At 50.1% G+C, this 20,381-nt stretch overlaps 1 protein-coding gene across 3 annotated transcripts in view; it reads left to right on the forward strand.

Annotated features, from left to right (window-relative positions):
- Positions 1-4,128: 4,128 nt before the first annotated feature.
- The window catches only part of LOC119250739 (zinc finger protein 682-like), a 35,003-nt gene continuing 18,750 nt past the window's right edge, over positions 4,129-20,381 (forward strand). For 2 of the 3 annotated variants that reach the window (XM_054697736.1, XM_054697737.1), the window contains exons 1-2: positions 4,129-4,188; positions 17,787-18,054. The gene's annotated coding sequence lies outside the window, so the exon portion shown is untranslated. The remainder of the gene's footprint in view (positions 4,189-17,786; positions 18,055-20,381) is intronic. The other variant, XM_054697738.1, reaches the window with a different exon arrangement.

Consider the following 20,381-nt stretch of genomic DNA (forward strand, 5'->3'; position numbering starts at 1 on the left):
ATTTATTTTTTTTCAAAGATTATATATACAAGAACCGGGGTACAGGCCAGATGTGCGGGAGGGTGAGAGGATCCCCAAGAGCCAGAGAGGGGAATAGAACTGGCAGACTCACAAAATACACTGCTGAGGGGAGCAGCGGGCACGGCAGGGGGGATCTCCCGTGCCTTGTGGGACCCTCGCAGGCCGGCCGGGATCGAACTGGCGCTGCAGAGCCTGCAGACAGCCTCAAGTGCGATGCTCAATAGTCTGCGCCACCAGGAGAGGCCCCCAAATCAGACTGCGGGTTCACAATGACTGGCGGCTCCCCTCTTGACTCCCCTCTTGGCTCCCCGTTGGCTAATTGCTTTGGCAACTATCAGTACAAACCACATCTGATAGAATGAAAGTCTCTCCGTAATTTGAGCAGAGGCCATGCCAGGGACTGTATTGGTTCAGGTTGTCCTAAATTGCCTTCTGAGTGGAAACAAGTTTTTTTCTAGCTGGCCTACGAGGCTGTGATTGAATAGGGAGGGAAACCAGTGACTCTGTGTTTCATTTTTCTAAATTGTTGGTAATATAAGTTGGGATATTCCTCGGATTTTCATTTTAGGTTTCTCCATTTAGCCATGATACTTGGGAGGTTTCTCCCACGAGGCCTCTGAGCTCCATGTCTAAAACAAAAATTCTCATTTGAGGCTGGGGTAGATAGAAAGAAAATAGACTTTTAGAGAAGCATGAAAAATATTTTAGTGTGTTTATTCCAGTTTTATCTACTTCAACGCGTGTAGTAGGTAGATGAAGAAATGGGAGGAATAAAGCCCCAGATAGCTGACTTTTTAATACAAAACTCTCTGTGAGTGCGCTTGGGATACATGTTAGTGCTCCATTGGTCCCAGTCTTACCACTTGCAAAGCCTCGACTGGGAGACACAATAGGAAACGGTCTTCTTAAGCCCCCGTCAGCACTCTGCGGAAGGCTTTGTTTCAGCCCAGATGGTCAATAGCGCCCTTAGGTGTCTGGGCACATGCACTGACTGACCAGGGAAGAACTCCTGGTGATAATCCGGCACCTTTCAGCTTTGTTTAAGATGTAGCAAGGAACCTGTGGGATGGAGGCAGCACTTTCTGGTTTTCACATCTAGTTCTGCCGTTCCCTGGTTTACTCTCTGCCACATGTGGCTCCTTCTAGTCTTGAAAATGTGGCTGATGCCACTGGTTGCTTTCACAGGGATCCCAAATTCCAAATCCTGAAGAGGGTGTAAGTCTGATGTTCTGGTATCCACTGGTGTCCAGTGTTTGGAAATGTGCTGGGCTTGTTTGGAAAGTTTGGATTCTCTGAGCTTTTTCTGGAGAGTCTGCAATCATTGTCAGTCTCTCCACGATGGGAGAGGTGTTGCAGAGTCCAGCCACATTCCTTAGTCTGCCTGGCCTTCATTACCTGTGTCAGGTGTATCTGGATACTTCAGGGGCAGCCTTGGCCCTCTCCAACTCAAGACAACTCCTCCCAAACACTTTATCTGCAGGGAGCCATTGAGGAACCCCCTGTGCGCCAACATTTCTTGATTTTTTTACTGTGTGCAGTGTTGTAGATCTGTGATTTCATTCATCTGTAAACCATGCTCAGCGTTGGATATTGCTGGTCCCATTTTATACATGAGAAAATTGAGACTTGAAGGAAGAGTAGCTTGCCGAAAGTCCACAGCTATTAAGGAAAATGGACTCCAAAGCCTTTCCAGTAACCCGTTTACCTCCCTAGAAGGATTTGGGCCTCTGTCCTTCTCCTGGCAGGAAAGCATTCCCTGCGGACTCTGAGGGGGCTGCCCTCCTGCCCTGTGGAGCAGCTGTGATAAGGGCTCACTGCAACCTGCATGGGGCTCTCTGCACTTCTGTCAACACCCTCCTGTTGAGCAGGAAGCCACACTCACATTCCTCCAGAAGGTTAGTGAGAGAGCTGCAAGCAGAAGTTGATTTTTCTTTCCCTTCCGAAACAAATATCGCTCAACTCCTTTAACAATTGACTTCCTAAGTTGACTTTGAGTGTAGGTGATGCAGCAAGCCCCAGACCTAGGATTTTCAAAATGTCCTTGGCCCGTTATTACCAATGACTGTCAAATGTGTTCTCGGTGGTCTGGGTGTATCCCATGGGAAAATGCCTTTTCTCAGGGAGTGGAGCTTTTACAGTTCATTTGTGACTTAGATTTTAGCTGTATGTTGAATTCATACCTTTCTCCGCTCTTAACTATCTTGTCTCATAGCAGAAGCTATTGAATGTTGTCTGTGCTCATACATTAGGTGTCTGATGTGATTGTCTTTATTCTGGTGGGTTGGGCCGGGAAGGGGTCGCTTCAGCCGTGGCCAGTGATATCCTGGGGAGAAAGTGAATCCATTGGCCCTGGATTCTGTCCAGTATATTCAGTTCCTTTATTTCACATCCTAGGGAGGTGACATGATGGTCAAGGTTACAGTACTTCTTAGTGGTACCTCTTGTCACCCAGATTTCTAAGTCACACTGCCCTCATACCAGGATTTTGGGGGCTCTCTGATAGGAGTCGGAGGCTCAGAGATGAAGTGACTTGTCTGAGGTCCTGGCTGGTTGGTGTATGAGTTGCAGCTAGAACTCAAACCTGCTAAGGACTGGAACGTAGCTAACTGAATGTTTAGCTACAGAATGTTTTAGTTGTATTGTAGCTGACTGAATGTTTTTAGAAACTCAATTATGTCTCCACTCTACCAAAACAACTAGCTGTTTAAACTTTCCCATTGTGATTGTAAGGTGAACAGTTCTCTCTGATTTGTCATATAGTAGGGGGAACAGGGACACCAATTCAGATGTTTACTTTTTGGATTTCCTGAGGCCAGCTCTCCTTAGGTTGCCCCCACCCCAATCCTAGATCCAGACCTAGGGCTCCACTGCCTGAGGACTCTGCTCCACCCGCTGCCTCTGTTTTTCTACTGCAGAGGCTGTGGAAGTGGGAGCTCATTAAACAAAAAAATCAGGAGTTCACCCTGCATTTCAGTTCCCTTTTGGAGCCAGGGTGGAGGGCAGAGAAAGAAAGGTGTGCTGCTCCACAATGTGGCTGCAGACTTTGCAGCCATTGGGCTGACCTCCCCCTGGGCAGGAAAGTGGACAGACAGGGAGTGCTCCCAATTTCAGGGGTGGCCCTACTGAGTGGCTTCCAGCACTTGTTACAAGAACAGTGAAGACCTCCTGGGCAGCTGCAACAGGCGATAGGCTCGATGGCCTCACTGGATCTTGAGCTGAAGCCAGGACTGTGCTGAGTGACCCCAGTCAGTGAGCAGTGCAAAGCAGTGGCCTCCGAACCTTCCTCTTCCCCACATCCCAGTCTCTCTGTGCTGGAGTCCTGGACAGGGCACCGGAGCATCTGGCTCAGTCAGGCTACTAAAGTGTTGCACTACTGAACACTCTTGAATCTGCTGCACCCTTTCTGTTTACACAGCGAGCAGAGTAATAGCAAGACTGTGCTACACGTGATGGCTCTGCACTTAGCTAGGCTGTCAGGCAGGCCGGGCTCTGCCCCATGGTGGCCTGCTGCCATTGTGTTTCCCTTCCTGTGCGTGTCTCTGCTGTCCCTGAAGCATCACCAGGACACCTTGGTGTCCTTCTGAATGTAATGACTTACTTGTAACTCTAGTCACATCCCAGGAAAAGAAACAAAAGCAGGGACCTGACCGCCTCCTTAGACCCTCTTTCTTGTTTAGGTAACCAAACATATTTAGAATTGGTCCCTGTGTCTAGCCCAGGGGAGGAAGAAGTTTCTAGCAGTTATGGCTTTCTGTTTGCTGCCTGGTGCTTTCACAGAAATACTTCATTTTTTTTTAATCCAAATTGCATTTGTTCAGTTGTCATTGTTGAGGATGTGTTTCTTGTGTTTTACAGACGTGAGTATATATATGTATGTACTTATATATATGTATGTATGTATGAAGAAAACCAAATGTATATGACAAGGTCAAGGCATGTATACTAGATATTTTGAAGTTATTTATCAAGGGGAAAGATGTGTGTTATAGAGTAAACAGAGTCTGTATTTTATATATAATGCGGATAGCAAGAATAGCATCCACATTATACACAAGTTTCCTTTCCTCCTTTATTATTAAAGGAAAAAAAAAGAGGACAATAAATGCAGCTGTTCCCAGGGTTGTGAAGGCCAGGACACCGTCGCGGGAGGGACTGCCCGGCCCTGGGGTATGCTCTGTGTTCAGGCCCAGTCCCACACTCCCCACCGGCTGGCTCTGCCTCCCCGGGGCTTCCTGCTCTCCCCCAAGGTCTGCATCTCTGGGGTGAAGGGTGAGAGTAACCAGTAAAGATTGACCAACAGAAGCGATTCTGGCTCTTCTCCTGCTGGGTCGCCTCGGGGCTCTCCTTCGGGAGCCCGCGCCTTGTGGGTTGTGGACTCTGAGGCAGCGATGGGAGTGGGTCGGTGGTGGTATTTAGCGTGTGCGTGGGGTTCTTAGGGGGAAAGGCTGTCCTAAGGCTAATTCCACACAGGCTTTGTGGACTCCACCCCCACCCCAGGTCAAAGCCAAAGACACTGGGAACTCCACATCCCATCACCACCCAAGGGAAGGTGGCTGGGACCTGAGGGTGGGGTTAAGCAGCCAGGTGGATATAAAGCCAACCCGTGGGCTTTGGAGGGGTTCCCCGTTTTGGCTCTGGGCCAGCTCGCAGCGTCCTGCCTTTGGGTTTCCAGGTCGGCGGATCGGGTAGGACGCATTAAAGACTTTATTTCCCTATTTTCTCCCTGAGTTGTACATTTTCCTTATTTCCTTTTCCCTTGTAAGTAAATCTTTCATTAACCTTCTGTGTGTGCCTGTAGTGGAGTATTAATGGGTCCCTTTTAAGCACACGGGTGAGGACCCACAGCCAGGCAACCCGTTCAATATCAGGGCTGCCCTATAACAGGGTGGTGTGCGTATGTGACCATAGGTGCATGTAGTTCGTGTATGGTTGGTGTGTGTGTGTGTGTGTTTGTGTGCATGTGAGTGAAAAAGGCTGGTCCGCACAAGCCGATGACGGCACAGACTTTAGATGGGAGAAACAAGTTTTAAAATTATTTATTATTCTGATGACTAAGTGACTACCTCCACTGATCTCTAAAGGACTTTCCTAAGTTGTATCTGATTATTCATAAGAGCATCTTTGCTTCCCTCTTTCTTAGCAGTGTTGAAGGGTCACCATCTTCAGTGAGCTCAGGCAAATTGCTAATTGGCCTGATAGTGTAACAGGGTGATCCCCAGGAAAGGGGGAGGTTCCAGGTTCCCTGGCCCACCTAAGGGAGGGTGGAGCTGAGCAGGGAGAGAAGAAGTTGCAGAGGAGACTGAGGAAGGAAGGAAGCAGAATGGAGACAGGAGACCTTGAGGAGGCACATGGAGTCTAGAAACACGTGAAGAAACTGCACTTGCCTTGTGGTCGTGGACGGGGTGACACAGATGTGGGTGAGACCCATGGGAGGTGACAATGGCAGCTTTTATCTTGATGTTGATTTTGCTCTTTTCCTTCCAGGCTTGTCTGGTTGTTTCTGACCCTTTTCTGTGGGTCCCCACTGGAAGATGCTTTAGACTTGTGGCAGACTTTGGGGCCTTGTTCTGGGCCCATCCCATATGGATAGACTTTTACCCACGAGGGGACGGGTGACTGTGGGTGCTTCATTTAGAAACTAGATTCTTTGCCTTTCCTGTATTGTTTCCTAGTTTTATTAAAGTTCCTTCCCATTAAATTCTCATATGTTTTGTGTTGATGCAGCGGATGGCAGAACCCATTTAGAATAGGCAGGTTTGCGGGGTTTGGGCTGCCCCTCTCCCTGCCCTATAACAGTTAGACCGGCCTCCCTTTCCACCCTCTGCCGGCCTAGAGCGTGCACGCAGGCAGGTCTTCTGGTGCATAGTCTCCCTTCACTTCACAACAATGGAAAATTGGAAATAATGATACAAAGATGAAATCTTTTGTTGTGAGCCAGCCGCAGCCGTCTGGGTGTCAGGGGTTCCTGAAGGATGGGACGGCGGTGGCGCAATTGTAGAGAATGATAAGGGAGGGGGATGAGGAGACACAGACACTGGGTCAGGGTGCGGGCCTCGTCCTGCTGAGGGTCTCTGCAGCCCTTCATTTATGCATTTCAGGCAACCCGGGAGAGCACGTGAGCACAGGCATGAGGGAAGGGAACAGTCACATCTTTCCCAGAGCAGCAAGGGTTGATTGACCCTTTCGCAGAGGCTGTGACTGAAAGGTTTGGTACGGTAAAGACAAGGATAGCCAGGCTACATTTCTCAAAGGGAGGGAAAGTTCATTGCGCCCCGCGCAGACCTCGTGCACCCAAGGTGGGTGTCAGTGAAGCCGTGCACGTTGTTAGGGGGAAGCAGGGTTTTAAAGGGTGAGCAGGGGTCAGGTGGGAAGTTGGGCTCCTCTGGCAGGAAAAAGTTTGTTGGGCAGGGGGAGTCTTGTGGGGCAGGTAGAGGTTCTTTGTCTGAGAAGAGACTCTAGGGGGAGGGGGGAGTCTCACTGTCTGAGTCCTCCAGGCAGGTATCCGCATTCCTGCCCCCCAGGTGGGCTTCCTGGTAGGCTTCTGCATGGACCTTTCATACCAGCCTTTTGTTGATAGGAAAAGGGGTGAAGGTTCTCTCTTTGGCTACTTCTGGCTGAAAAGGGCGAAAATCAAGGGGGTGGCTCAGGCCTGGTGATGAGGGTCTTCTGCAGGGACGCGAGAATATGGGTGGAGAAGGAGTTGGTTAAAGGTGGTAGGAGACATTTCCCGAATGCGAGCCTGTGTGAATTTTAGGAGGTGAGGAGAGAAAAGAAAAAATAAGGTGATCATTAGTATTGGCCCCAAGAGTGGGAGGAGCCATGACACTAGGATTTTGAAACCTTGTCAGCGGAGAGTTGGAGTCCCCGGTTTTACTATTAATAACATTCTTCCCTGAGGAACAGGCAGGTACCCCCTTTATTAGCTGTTAACAAGTACAGAGCCCACCGGTTTTGGAGAGTGACCTGTGCCAGGGCGGTGAGCTGTCTTTGTAATGATGCTGAAGACACAGGTTTTTTTCTAAGGAGGTATCTATTCTTTCATGAAATTCCTGGGCAGAAATCAGGCTGTGTCCCAGGGCCCCACCTGCCATTCTTGCGGCTGCTATTGATGATGCCAGGCTAATTCCAACCATGATTGGGAGAAAGGCCGCCTGCTTAGTCCGATGTGGTGAGAATAACCAACCTAGCTCAGACCGTCCGTACAGAGCTAACTGTGGGACCGCGAGGGCTTGGATACGTGGGCCTGGAGTAGCAGAATTAATACACCGAGAGAGCGAGCCATTGCACTGTAACAGAGTGGTCCCCAGGAGAGGGAACCCTGCCCCACCCAAGGGAGGGTGGAGCTGAGCAGGAAGAGGAGAAGCTGCAGAAGAGACTGAGGAAGGAAGCAGGATGGAGCCAGAAGGAGGAGTGACATGGAGCCTAGAGACGTGAAGAAACTGCGCTTGTCTTTTGGTCGTGGACGGGGTGACACAGATGTGTGTGAGACCCGTGGGGAGGTGATAATGGCAGCTTTTATCTTGATGTTGATTTTGCTCTTTTCCTTCCGGGCTTGTCTGGTTGTTTCTGACCCTTTTCTGTGGGTCCCCACTGGAAGGTGCTTTAGACTTGTGGCAGGCTTTGGGACCTTGTTCTGGGCCAAACCCATATGGATGGACTTTTACCCACGAGGGGACGGGTAACTTTGGGTGCTTCATTTAGAAACTAGATTCTTTGCCTTATCTGTACTGTATTGTTTCCTAGTTTTATTAAAGTTCCTTTTCATTAAAGTCTCCTATGTTTTGTGTTGATGCAGCGAATGGCAGAACCCATTTAGAATAGGCAGGTTTGGGGGTTTGGGCTGTCCCTCTCCCTGTCCTACAACAGCACCTGAAAAAGTTTCCTTTTGCTGTTGTTCGGAGCACAGAAGTAACCGAAATGTTAGAAGCACAGGAATGAAAGCTGACAAGGGCATCAGTTTGCTAGCAGGGGTAGCTGTGATTGGAGTCCCATAGGGGGACTGAGAGTTGGGGAGTCTGGCAAGCAGCATCCGTTATCTTGGTGGTAGTGGTACTGAGATTAATTGGACCTCCTGCCAGTAGAGGCCTCTGAAGGGACGCACAGAGGAAACAAGAGGAGGTGTTAGTCCCACAAGAGTCATTTAGGAAGGTTATAGCTTTTTGGATTATATGAATCCAGGTTGAGGGTTGTCTCGGTCTTTTCTGATGCTGTTAGCTTATTTTATAGTATTTGTTCTGAATGGAGGATGTCCTGGGAGACTTGGACTGTGGCATTTTGTGTCGGGACATATTCCCTTGAGATGGACAGTGTTGCCACTGGATAGGAATGCCAGCCAGTGCACACTGTGGCTTGGACTCCCTGTACCCAACGTTAGTCCCAAGGATCTGAAATAGCAGAGCTAACTTGATTCATATTGAAGCCCGTATTATGACGGACCAGAGAGAACATTTGGCCTTTGTCTGGAAGGTGCACTGTGCATGACTGGTAAGGGCAACCCCCATATTCTCTATAGGTATTTTTGCAGTGATCTAAGGTTTGATGGTAAAGAAACAAAACAAGGCGTTCATAGGGTTAGTAATCGATGAAAGAGTTAGGGTGAGAGTGATGGGTGCTGTGCATCCGGCCTGTGGGCACTCCACAGTACCCACCTAGTGGGTGGTCTCAGTGGATCCTGAGACAAAGGTCTCCCTAACTTTGAATTTCCATACACAGGACACTGAGCTAAGGGAGATTTTGACAAGAAATGCACATCCTAGTAGGACCCAGGTTACGACATACATACTGTTTGTCTTCGGGGGCACGTTTGACCCCTGACAGATGGTGCCAGGAGGGGTGTCCCAGAAGTGTTACCGCTGTAGGCGTGGTGAGAATAACCGTGTGTGGGCCGGTCCACCGAGGCTGCAGTGGCTTTGGCTGAAGTGATTTGAGCAGGACTTGGTCTCCCGGATGCAGTGGTGGGGAAGGTTGGTTGAGGAGGTCGAGATCTGAGGCAGGACTGGGGAAGTACCGGTCTGCGTGTTCCTGGAGCAGTTGGCTGAGTAGGGAGAGGCCAATCATCCGGGTAGGTGTCCACGCAGTTGGTGAGCTGATTGATGGTAACGTGGCCTAGGCGGCCCTCTGCTGACCGCACGCATCTTCACAAGATCTGCCGTCTACAAACACAGGAGGCATCTGACAAAGGAGTCAGTCTGGAGGTTTGCATTTCGTCCAGGATTTTAGGACACGAATGAGTGGCAGAAGGGGGCCAGAGACAGGCAGGAGAGTGGCTGGGTTGAGAGAATTAGACTGAGTGAGACTCACTAGAGGGTTTTTAATAAAGAGCACATGGAAGTCCTATGAGCGGGCAGGAGTGAGAGTGGAGAGCGAGCGGGGAGACAGGAGGGCCTGAAGGCGGTGTGGGGAATGCACTTGGGTGGGTCTTCCCAGAGTAAGTTTGAGGGATTCCTGGGTGAGTAGAGCTGCTGCCGCCAGGGCTCTAAGGCAGGGTTGCCAGCTCCTAATGGTGGGATCCATCTGCTTGGAGAGATAAGTGACAGGACGCAGGGCTGGCCCGAGAGGCTGGGAAAGGGCACCCGCCGCCTTACCCCGATGTTCGGCTGTGAATAGGAGCAAAGGCTTTTCTGGATCAGGAAGGGTAAGGACAGGTGCCTAAAGAATGAAATGTGTGACCCTGCGGACTTTCCGGGGGATTGGAAAGGTTTTTTAGGAGGCTTTTGCTTCGTCTTGCAGTGGCCTCGCTGGGAAAGCAAAATTAGGGATCCCATGACAGAAGAATCCAACCAAACCTAGCCAAGAAAGGATTTGTTTTGCCGATTCAGGGGAGGGAAGGTCCCGAATGGCCCATTTGTGGTCCACCGTCAGCTGTTTGGAGGAAGGAGTTAGTGGAAGACCCAGATAGACGCCTGTGGGAACTGAAAGTTGGGCTTTGAATGGGGAGACACAGTATCCTTTTGAGCACAGGAAGGTGAGGAGTTGTGCAGTGTGTTGCTGAGATAGTGGCAGAGAAGGACGGCAGAGGAGGAGGCCAGCGACATCCTGGAGGAGAGTGCGGGGTGGAGTATGACATGATGAGAGGTCATTAGCTCATGCCTGACCAGGCAGATGAGGTCTGTCCCGGAACCCCTGAGGCAGGACAGCTCAGGCCAGTTGTTGGGAGTTGTGTGTCCGGATTTTACCAAGTAAAAGCAAATAGTAAGTAACATGGAGGATTTAGAGGGATGGTAAAAAAATACTTTTGAGGTGAAGTACAGAGAAGTGTGTGGTAGAAGACGGTATATGAGACAGAAGGGTGTAGGGGTTCGCACTACGGGATGGATAGGCACCACCACTTCGTTAATGAGGCGAAGGTCTTGAACTAGGGGATAAGAATCATCAGGCTTTTCAATGGAGATAATGGGTGTATTACAGGGTGAGTTGACAGGAGTAAGGAGTCTCTTTCCCAGGAGTCGTTGGCTGATGGGTTTGAGACCCTGACGGTGAGTGAGGGAAATTGGAAACTGGGGGTGAGAGGGAAAAGAAGAGGGATCCTTAAGGCGAATAAGGACTGGGGTACGATGGGTGGCAACAATCAGGATAGAGATATTCCAGAACATGGGGTTGACAGTGGAAGGAGACAGTGGGTAGTCCTGAGAAGGATTAGGAGATGTTTGGAGCCGTGGGAGGATGAGAGCGGCGCTAGGGTGGTGGAACCATGAGAGAGTAGCCCTGAGTTTGGTCAGAAGATTGTGACCCAGGAGTGGTGTGGGGCAAGAAGGCATGACTTGAAGGCCTCCCTGGTGGCGCAGCGGTTGAGCGCTGTGTTGCGAAGCTGCCCGCGGCCTCTGCAGCGCCGGTTCGATCCCCGGCTGATCCCCGGCCACCAGAGGAGGGTCCCACATGGTGCGCAGACCTCTCCTGCCGCCCGCTGCTCCCCTCAGCAGTGTACTTCGGTCCTTCTGCCTGTTCAGCTCTCCGCTCTGGCTCTGGTGAATTCTCTCACCCTCCCACACTTCTGACTGTACCCAGTGCTTGTATAAACAAAACAAACAAATAAATAATACATGCCTCTTTAAAAAAAAAAAAAAGGCATAACTAGGAAAGAGCGGACCAGTGGTCCTGAGCTGAGAAGGAAGGCCGTCCACACCCATAACCCAGGCCTGAGAAGGATAAACTTGACCGGAATAAGAGGGGAGGACAGAGAAGCTAGCCCCCGTGTGAACCAGAAAGGAGATGGACTTACCTGCTACCTTGACCGTTACCCTGGGCTCCTCAAAGGTTAATTGGAGTTGATGAGTCCAGGCCTCTTCAGTCCTCAGCCGCCGAACCCAAGACTGCCGGTGGCAAGAGTTGCAGGGACTGGAAGGACTGGCCCACCACAGCCAGGTGTGGAGGGACAGTCACTTTTCCAGTGACCCTGGACGTTGCAGATGAGGCACGGTCCTGGCGAAGGGCGGGGGGTGGGGCACTGTCTGGACCAGTGGCCTTCTCAGCCACATTTGAAGCAGGCTTAGGCAGCCGTTGGTTGGGGCGCATGGGGCCCATTGTCATTCTCTGTCGGGCAGCAGGCGCTGCGGTCGTTGGAGGAGCAGGGCCTGGTGGTCTCAAGGCAGCTACTGGGGCCTGAGCTTGAAGCTCAGCCTTCTGGCGACTATGGAGTTCCCTCTCTGCCCTGTCCCGTTCCTCCCGGTTGTTAAATACCGTAAAGGCCATGTTCAGCAGGTCCCGGATAGGGGTTTGAGGACCATCCTCAGCCTTTGGAAGTCAGGAGGGTTTTTTGAGGCAGACGGGGTAATCTTTCTGAGCTTATGAAAGTTTATAGGTTGGAGACCGGCTAGGGGACAGGTCAGAGGTCAGGGTGGAAGAGAAGAGAACATGTAATTATGACATGTATGGTCATAGGCTTGGGTAAGATAATGAAATTTTTAGGTGTAGGTAGTCGGATCGTTTGTGAAAGAGCCAAGACGCTTTTCAAGTTGGGAGAGATCAGACAGAGAAAGGAACTTGGACTCTAACTCTTCCTCCAGTTTCCACTCACTTCCCTGCGGGGAGGGAGAAGAGGATCAGCAGGGAGAGGGTGTGGCGGCTGGGAGGTGAAAATAAAGGGGGGGAGGGGCTGGATTGTGGAGCTGGAGGAGGTGAAGACTGAGAATCTACAGGATCAGAGAATGCAGAAGAGGGTCTGGAGAGGGCGAAGAGAGAGAGGAGTCTCAAGACTTAGAAAGTGGGGCAGGTTTGCAGGAAGGAGGGAAGGGGTGGGGCGCAAGAGAAAGCCAGCCTGGCCCTACGGATCTCTGACCATGTTCCATTGCGGGGACAGTATTTTTGAGGTCTGTGAGGACCGAGAAGTCAAAAGTGCCATGTTTGGGCCAGTGGGAACCGTTGTCCAACTGATACTGAGGCCACGTAGTGTTGCAGTGAAAGACGAGACGCTTAGGGAGTTAGACGAGACGCTTAGGGCGTTATGTGGCCTAAGTCCCAAGGGACCGAGGTTTGAGAGAAGGCATCCCGGTGGAGTGGCTGGAATTTGGCTTGGAATTTGCAGATCCCATGACTAAGTGAGGAAGGGAGAGCACTTAGTCAAAGTGTTATAGGACAGGGAGAGGGGCAGCCCAAACCCCGCACACCTGCCTATTCTAAATGGGTTCTGCCATCCGCCGCATCAGCACAAAACATAGGAGACTTTAATGGGATGGAACTTTAATACAATTAGGAAACAATACAGGAAAGGCAAAGAATCTAGTTTCTAAATCAAGCACCCAAAGTGACCCGTCCCCTCGTGGGTAAAATTCCATCCAAAGGGAATTGGCCCAGAGAAAGGCCCCAAAGCCTGCCACGGTCTAAAGCACCTTCCAGTGGGGACCCACAGAAAAGGAGCAGAAACAACCAGACAAGTCTGGAGGGAAAAGAGCAAAATCAATATCAAGACAAAAACCACCATGGTCACCTCACCACGGGTCTCACCCACATCTGTGTCACCCTGTCCACGACCAAAGGACAAGTGCAGTTTCTTCACGTGTCTCTAGGCTCCATGTGCCTTCTCCAGGTCTCCTGGCTCCATCCTGCTTCCTTCCTTCCTCAGTCTCTTCTGCAACTTCTTCTCTCCCTGCTCAGCTCCACCTTCCCTTGGGTGGGGCAGGGAACCTGGAACCTCCCCCTTTCCTGGGGACCACCCAGTTACAAAAGGTCAAAGTACCAACTGCTCTACAGTAAAATGTGATGATGAATTTTGTCCATTGGGGTGGCCTGGAAGGCAGCCCTTGATGGAAGACTCCACTGTCCCAAGTTTTAGATCCAATGCAGGAGCTCGTCGTTCCTTCCCAAATCTGGATTTTTTTGTGATGTTGGTTTCTCTCAAATTAGGCCCATTTCTTGTTTTGGAGACCAGGAATTATATTTTAGATCAGTGTTGCTTCCATAGTTTGGGGGCACTTGCTTAATTAGAATGCATGCATTATACTACAAGTCATTCAGGTTTTTGTTTCCTGGTCAAAGAGAAGTCTGTGTCCTGCCATGCCCATGTATCCCCCACCCTCTCCTGCTGCACACAGAGAAGGGACAACCAGTTTCCAGTTTTACTTCCTGCTGCTTTTCTCCTATGCCTTTTTAGCACCTGGTGTGACAAGTCTGTGTGGTTCCATATGAAAAATGACATGACTGCAGTAGTTGTCATGAGAATGAATTACACATATACGAAGTATGTCAAATTTTGTGTAGAAATGAAGAAAAAATCACTTCACCTCATTCCAAGTAGTAGGCTCCCACTTTATTAGCCCATGTTTACCTTAATCTCACCAAAGCAGAGAAGATCCCTCTGCCTAGATATACCTGGGCCATCTCTACATTTGGCAGCTGCAGTGGCCCCTGCCAGAAGACTGAGAATTCTAGACAACAGATGACAAAGATGTCATTTCTCAGAGTTTGGGCTAAGTCACAACCAGGTAGATGTGGTACGGTGTGTGTGACCAAAACGTCTAAATTCTACAGAAATGCTGATGCACAACATTCAGAGTCCTTTGTCATGTTTATTCAAGTTCAGGCTTCTTGAACACTCTCTGAGTCTACATCTCCTGGGTGAATTCCTGTGAGGTGACTTGACCTGTGACTGCTTCTGCAGCAGGGATGTGGCCCAGCCAAGGCTGTGCAAAATGAGATCACCATATCGAAGTTGGTGTTTGGACTTCCTCTGAATGGCATCCTAATTCTGGAAACACATTTCTCTCCTGATTTTACTCGAGTTCTGTCTTCTTTTGAACCAACCAAACGCTCCCTTCAGCCTTGAGTGAAAATGAAACACTAAAAAATGTTAGGAGCACTTCTTAAGCAATTACAGATTAATTCATTTCTTGATCAATATTTGTGCTCAAATTTGATGGGGGTTCCACTCCAGAATTATGTTCTAGAACATCTATGTATGTAAGTCCCATTGTCTCTGATCTGTGCATACTGGCCATCAATGCTTTGGAAGAAGGACATACTGGACAATTTTCTTGTCTTTTTTTTTTTTTAAAGAGGCATGTTTTATTTATTTGTTTATTTATTTGTTTGTTTGTTTATACAAGCACTGGGTACAGTCAGAAGCGCGGGAGGGTGAGAGAATTCACCAGAGCCAGAGCAGGGAGCAGAGCAGGCAGAAGGACCGAAGTACACTGCTGAGGGGAGCAGCGGGCGGCAGGAGAGGTCTACACACCATGTGAGACCCTCGTCTGGTGGCCGGGGAACAGCCGGGGATCGAACCTGCGCAGCAGATGCCGCGGGCAGCTTCACAACCCAGCGCTCAACCGCTGCACCACTGGGGAAGCCCTTAATTTTTTTTTTAATAGAGGCATGTTTTATTTGTTTGTTTGTTTTGTTTATACAAGCACTGGGTACAGTCAAGGGCAGGAGAATGAGAGAATTCACCAGAGCCAGAGCGGGGAGAAGAGCTGGAAGAAGGACCGAAGTACACTGCTGAGGGTAGCAGCGGGCGGCAGGAGAGGTCGGCGCGCCATGTGGGACCCTCCGCCAGTGGCTGGGGAGCAGTCGGGGATCGAACTGGCACTGCAGAGGCCACAGGCAGCTTCACAACCCAACGCTCACCCCCTGCGCCACTGGGGAGGCCCATACTGGACAATTTTCAAGAACGCCAAGGGGTCCTTAGTAACAGCAGCTGATAGGGCCTATGTCCACAAAGCCTGCGGGCGCTTAGCAGTCCTCAGTCTTGAATTCCTCCAAGTTCTAATATCCTTTCAGAGCACACTGAGGGGTGGAAATCAGACAAGGGGTATCTGAGACTGCCTTGGATCTGGTGAATCACTCGGGACCCCAACATCAAGGACCAGCAGGAACAGTAGCTAAAGAGATTATTGGTGGGAACAAGACCTGTGACCCACTCTTTCTAGGTCTTCTGAGACTGCCCACCTGGAACATGGGCGTTCACAGGGGAGCCTGGAAAAGTCAGTCAATCTTCAATGTGCTCGGCTAAGGAATCTGGACTTGACATTTAGGTTTCCTCAGGCACCAAAGAGTATCTGGGAAGAGCAGCTGTGAATCAGTCTGGCTCTGAAGTGCTAGAACTATATGCATTAGAGAAGAAGCAAGTGGGATGGAAGGGATGAGAAAAGAGGATCACTGGAGGTGATGGGAGGCAGCATGGACGCTAGAGGGAAGGAGCTGACCTGGAGTCCATGTCAAGGGTAAATGGATCAGGGGGAGACAGATGAAAGGCACATCTAAGACATGTAAGATTCAGGCAATAAGTAAGCATTACATGAGTTGTCTGGAATATGGTTCCTCTGTGGCTGACAGGCCTTTATCTGTGTTCTGAGAACAGCTTGTATGAGGGGGATGGCACATGAGAAGGAATGAGGGAGGAATTCTTCTGGGAACTTTCAAAAGTCTGGCTGATTCACTTCTAGAGCTCATCAAAGCTATCAAGCTGTTGGCGTTTGCTAGAAGAATTTTAATACCAACCGTACATGGAGTGCCACATGCCCCGGGTAGACCTGGGATCACATCCTCCCTTTTAGTTGCTTTCCTGTTGTGTTTTTCCCAAACCTGTGGTCTTAAAGTATTCGTCGCCTGCCACATCATCCTTTCTATCAGTCCCCTAACCCAGGCCCCTGCCCACACTTTCCCCTCGGGCATCAGTCATGAAGGCTCTTCTGTGTAGGCAGCCTCTTGTCTCCTCTCAGCTCTCAGGTGCCCTGCCTCCAGGCCTCACTCGGCACCAGAGCATTTCTTTTTTCTTTCAGTAGTCCCCCTAGCTCTCCCACCGCCACATCACCCATGAACCATAACTGTGTTTTCCTCTCCTGTCTCGCCCCCCTCACTCTCCTTCCTTTGCTGTGCACCTCAGCTCTGTGGTCAGTTTGCTAGTTTTGTCTTTTTCTTGATTTTTTTTTTTTGGTTTCTCTATATTCCACATATCAGTGAGACCGTCCGCTATTTATCTTCTTCCTTCTGACTTACATCGGCTAGTGTAGCCTTCCAGCTCCATCCTTGTTACCGAAGATGGCGAGAGTTTGTCTTTCTTGATCCCTGAGTAACATTTCATCCTGTGCCACTGCACTGGAGCATTTATGAAGAACATCCCTGGGAAGAGCCCAGCAGGAGTGGACCTGCCTCAGCTGTGTCAGTCTTTGGTCTCAGCTGTCCTGAGACTCCCTGCTCTCTCCTCAGACCTCTCCGGGGTCTTCCCTCTCACCAGCTGGCCTGTGACCTCCAAGTGTGTCCCCCACTTGTTTATAGTGACTTCTTGCTTTCATTCATTGTAACAGGCCTCGGACATGGGCCTCTGGACCTGTTTTTCTGGACATTTCTGTACATTAGTATCCTCCTCTTTGCATGAGCAAGTGAAGGCAGCCCTCTTTATTCTATCACTTGGTCTCACCCTTCCCAGCCTGCTCTGCGGGAGGCTGCACCTCCCATGCTGTCTCTTGACATCGTCGGGGCATTAGGAGAGACTCTGAGAAGCGGGGTCCCTGTGCTCCCCTGAAGAGGGAAAGTTGTACTTCCCAGAAGAGGGGAGTTCTTGCACCTCCCAAAGAAGATCTGAACTAGGGAGTCTCCATGGCAAAGCCTGCTGAAGCTCTCCTCTTTGTTCCTAGTTAATGCTGAAGTAAGTTAGCTATTCATTGGCCTGTGAAAACCTAAATCGGACCCAGGTGACAATTGGCTTATTGTTCTTACACATGAACTGTCACAAAAGAAGTAAAAATTGTTAAAGATATAGTTAGGAAAGAAAGGTTTTGACCCTGAGAACTCTGGAGAACAAGCTGCCCTGAACCAGCTGTGCTTGGAAATCATAGCCTAGCCCGGGGGGTACCTGTTTGCAGCAACAGCACATCTCCTGGTGTATGCGAAAAGTTAACAGTGTGCAGGTTGTGTGGAGGTTCGGTATTTCTAGTTGAAAGTTAGATTTCTGTCGAACTAAACAGTATTAATGAGTTACTTTAGATCACTTTGAAGTAATTGATAATGGGCTAGAGGAATTGAGTACTAGGGAATGGGTTGATTTTAGTAATATAGCATAACAATGGACTTTCATGTCCACTCAGAAATTAGGAAGGCTTGACAGGGTGATTGATTGTTACTGAACATTGTACTGTCTTAGAAAATGGATTACGTTAGAAAAAGAGTTGTACCTAAGGGAGTCATTGTCCCTGTAGATTTTCTTAATCAGATTAAGGAAGTGTCCTTTTGTAGTATGAGATCAAGAGGGTCTTTGTATGTTCATGAGAAAATATGTAATGATTGTCTCTGTTCTGCTTTGATGCTTATACTGATATCATCTCACCACTGGCCTTAAGGTATAAAAAAAGACCTGCTGAGACCCTCAGGAGGAGGTACTTGCATGAGAGACGGTGTCTGTGTCTTCCTCACTCCTACCTGGCTCCACTTCCCCTCAGCCCTCCGAAAAATTTCATCAAGGCGGTCCTCTCCTGCTGCAATCCCTGACACGACATCTAGTTGGAATTGGTCTCCAACCTGTGAAGATTCCCCACCTTGAACATTCCCTGTTCACTGAACTCAGCCCTTTATCCTTCAATTAGACGGGAGTATGGAATCAGGGAAGAGGTAAAATGCATCTTGATTTTCCCTAATTCTAACTGAAATTTGGCATTTTATTTAATGGTGGCATCAAATTACAGTTGTAGTAGCAGTGTCTGTGATTGTCCTGCCAGCAGAACCACATGTATTTTCAGCTCTCATGATTGGTTTTGCTTTTACAGTTGACTGGCCTGGAATCTCTTCTTACCCCTTTGGCTTGGCCCAGCCCCTCAGCGCCTGAGGTGGTTTTGGGATCCCTGGCTTCCCACCATCAGGAAGGTGGTGATTTTGTCCTGGGCACTAGGTGGCGCCAGAGATCTTTCCTAGTGTCCTTCCAGAACTGCGGGGTTTTTTCCGTGGGCCTCGGGGGAATAGAGTGGGGGTGATGGGGTTTTTGGAGTGCGAGGTCCTGGGGTTCACTCTGGGAAATGTTTCCCCAGACCCTGTTTGAGCAGCACCCGGGAGTTTCCCAGGTTGCTTCTCCACGAGACAGAGACGTTAGTTGTGTTTACAGGGCTGGTTTCTCAGGGAAAGGGAAGGGGACAGGTTTGCTTAGAGAGGCCTGCGCGGTTGCAGGCGGGCGGCCTTGAGGAGAGCGGCCTCCGCCTAGGGAGATCAGTGGAGACGTCCTGGCAGGTACAGTCCACCAGCCAGGAGGCTGCTGCCCCACAGAGGTGAGAGCTGGTGAGAAGAAGCTCCTGGGTGGTCCCGGGCGGGCTGGGGACGGCTGCCCCGGGCCTGTGCGGAGCCTGCCCTGCCACAGTCCCTTTCTCCTTGGGAGGCTCACTCCTCCGTGGAGCGGCTGCTTGTTGCGAATGTTGGGCAACAGGCAGCACTAGAAAGGGACCAGAGATCCTGGGGTGGGCCAGTCTCCACATCCTTCCCCTCAGGGCTGTGCCCCACTCCCTAGAGCATCGGATCCTGCTCGCCTCTCCTGCCTCGTGACAAGGCGCTGGCACCTGAGGGTCCATCCTCCACAGCTGGGTTAATGGTCATGTGCATTTCCTCCATCCCCACCTCCTTGTGTGAGTCAGGTTTTGGCCTTGGGGCACATCCTTTCCAGTCTTTCCATTCTTGTCCTCCATCATCCCCCCATGACCATATCCAGCCCAAAATCTTTTGGGGAGTTGAAGGGAGGATGTCCATTTTCCGTAGCTGCTTCCTGCTGGAGTGGGATGTAGAGCTGGCCCTACCTCCAAGGGCCCGGGAGATGGTCTCCCTGACACGAGTCCCTGAGCTGTCTGTTGGTGGTTCTGGAAGGAGGCGAGGGGGGGCATCTGGAGTGCATGGGTGGGGCATCTGGACAGGCTGTTCCTCTTGTACGGGTGAGCTGTTTGTTGGGAGGAGGAGTTTAAACTTGAGGCGCTCCCCCTAGGTTAGAAGAAATAAATTTGAGTAGGAGATTGTGTATGTTAAGATTTAAAAAGGAGAATGAGAAGTACAGCAGCAACTAAGGGCCCTCGGTCACAGGTGAAGTTGTAACGGGGATCCCCAGAAAGGGGGAGGTTCCAGGTTCCCTGCCCCACCCAAGGGAGAGTGGAGCTGAGCAGGGAGAGAAGAAGCTGCAGAGGAGACTGAGGAAGGAAGGAAGCAGGATGGCAGAACCTGTTTAGAGCAGGCAGGTTTGCGGGGTCTGGGCTGCCCCTCTCCCTGCCCTGTAGCAAAGTCATTGGGGACAGCCGCTGAGTGGTAGGCTTAGTAACAAGAGGAACAGTAGTAAAATGGCAAGTTTTGGGGTTGTGACATGAGAGTACATTTCACCAGGGAAGCGACCCATTTTTAGAGTGCTGTTAGACTAAAAAGAATGTCGGTGGTATATTTGTTCCTAGCAGAGGAGCTGTTCTAAATCCCGTGTGTCCCTAGTTAGGGCAACACCCACCCGGGGAGCCCTGAAATGCTGGAGTAAGGCACATTGCCAGGAACTCTGCGGGAGGGTTGGCTTGCTGTGTGTGCAGAGTCGCAAGGCCAGTGAAAACTACTGGTTTCTTAGTTTAGTTAGGGACAGTGTTGATAGCATGATCACTGGGAGGCTAGTCAGACTCTCAGGAAAGTTGGGTGAGATTTAAAGTCAAGTTAGAGTGAGGACCGCAGTCCACCTTTTTATTTATTTATCTATTTGTTTATTCTTTAAAGATTTATTTATTTTTATACAAGAACTGGGGTACAGGCCAGATGCTTGGGAGGGTGAGAGGATTCACCGGAGACAGAGTGGGGAGCAGAACAGGCAGACTGACTGAAATACACTGCTGAGGGGAGCAGCGGGGAGACAGGAGAGGTCTGCTGTACACCTGGGTATCTCCCTGGCCGGGGATCCAACCTGCGCTGCAGTGGCCATGGACAGCCCCATAGCCTGC

This window comes from Talpa occidentalis, unplaced genomic scaffold (assembly GCF_014898055.3).
Source record: "Talpa occidentalis isolate TD23 unplaced genomic scaffold, MPIMG_talOcc4v2.1 talOcc4.18, whole genome shotgun sequence".
NCBI classification, from domain to species: Eukaryota; Metazoa; Chordata; class Mammalia; order Eulipotyphla; family Talpidae; genus Talpa; species Talpa occidentalis.